General features: G+C 40.3%; 1 non-coding gene across 1 annotated transcript; it reads left to right on the top strand.

Moving 5' to 3' along the window:
* Nucleotides 1-1,045: 1,045 nt before the first annotated feature.
* LOC112798524 (small nucleolar RNA R71) lies at nt 1,046-1,149 on the top strand. Its single transcript, XR_003200134.1, has one exon. It is a non-coding gene; the product is annotated as a small nucleolar RNA R71 (small nucleolar RNA).
* The last annotated feature ends 289 nt before the right edge of the window (nt 1,150-1,438 follow it).

Below are 1,438 nucleotides of genomic sequence, written 5' to 3'. Positions count from 1 at the left end.
CCAAGTCTCATTACCAAATAACTTGGCATTCAGCTTCATGATAGCTCCTAGATATTGAGCAACTTGCTCTCCAGTTACATCTTCATCCTCTTCAGAGGAAGAATAGTCTTCAGAGCTCATGAATGGCAGAAGGAGGTTTAATGGGATCTCTATGGTCTCTTTATGAGCCTCAGATTCCCTTGGGTCCTCAATAGAGAACTCCTTCTTGCTTGAGAGATGTCCCATGAGGTATTCCTCATTGGGGTTCACGTCTTCTCCTTCCTCTCTAGGTTCGGCCATGTTGATTATATCAATGGCCTTGCACTCTCTTTTTGGATTCTCTTCAGTATTGCTTCGGAGAGTACTAGGAGGAGTTTCAGTGATTTTCTTACTCAGCTGGCCCACTTGTGCCTCAAGATTTTTTATAGAGGACCTTGTTTCACTCATGAAACTTAAAGTGGCCTTAGATAGATTAGAGACTAAATTTGCTAAGTTAGAGGTACTGTGTTCATAATTCTCTGTCTGTTGCTGAGAAGATGATGGATAAGGCTTGATATTGCTGAGCCTATTTCTTCCACCATTATTAAAGCCTTGTTGAGGCTTCTGTTGATCCTTCCATGAGAAATTTGGATGATTTATCCATGATGAATTATAGGTGTTTCCATAAGGTTCACCCATATAATTTACCTCTGCTATTGTAGGGTTCTCAGGATCATAAGCTTCTTTTTCAGAAGATGCCTTTTTAGTACTGTTGGATGCATTTTGCCATCCATTCAGACTTTGAGAAATCATGTTGACTTGCTAAGTCAACATTTGGTTCTGAGCCAAAATGGCATTCAGAGCATCAATTTCAAGAACTCCCTTCCTTTGAGGCGTCCCATTATTCACGAAATTCCTCTCAGAAGTGTACATGAACTGGTTATTTGCAACCATGTCAATAAGTTCTTAAGCTTCTGCAGGCATTTTCTTTAGGTGAATGGATCCACCTGTAGAATGGTCCAATGACATCTTAGAGAACTCAGATAGACCATAATAGAATATATCTATCATGGTCCATTCTGAAAACATGTCAGAAGGACATCTTTTGGTTATCTGTTTGTATCTTTCCCAAGCTTCATAGAGGGATTCACCATCTTTTTGTTTGAAGGTCTGAACATCCACTCTAAGCTTGCTCAGCTTTTGAGGAGGAAAGAACTTAGCCAAGAAGGCCGTGACCAGCTTATCCCAAGAGTCCAGGCTATCTTTAGGTTAAAAGTCCAACCATGCTCTAGCTCTGTCTCTTACAGCAAAAAGGAAAAGCATTAGCATGTAGACTTCAGGATCTACTCCATTAGTCTTAACAGTCTCACAGATCTGCAAGAACTCAGTTAAAAACTGGTAGGGATCTTCTGATGAAAGTCCATGAAACTTGCAGTTCTGTTGCATTAGAGCAACTAGTTGAGGTTTCAGCTCAAAATTG

The sequence above is a fragment of the Arachis hypogaea genome, chromosome 4 (assembly GCF_003086295.3).
Source record: "Arachis hypogaea cultivar Tifrunner chromosome 4, arahy.Tifrunner.gnm2.J5K5, whole genome shotgun sequence".
In the NCBI taxonomy this organism is placed as follows: Eukaryota; Viridiplantae; Streptophyta; class Magnoliopsida; order Fabales; family Fabaceae; genus Arachis; species Arachis hypogaea.
The sequence above is the reverse complement of the archived record's forward strand: the minus strand, read 5'-3'. Positions and strand labels throughout refer to the sequence as shown.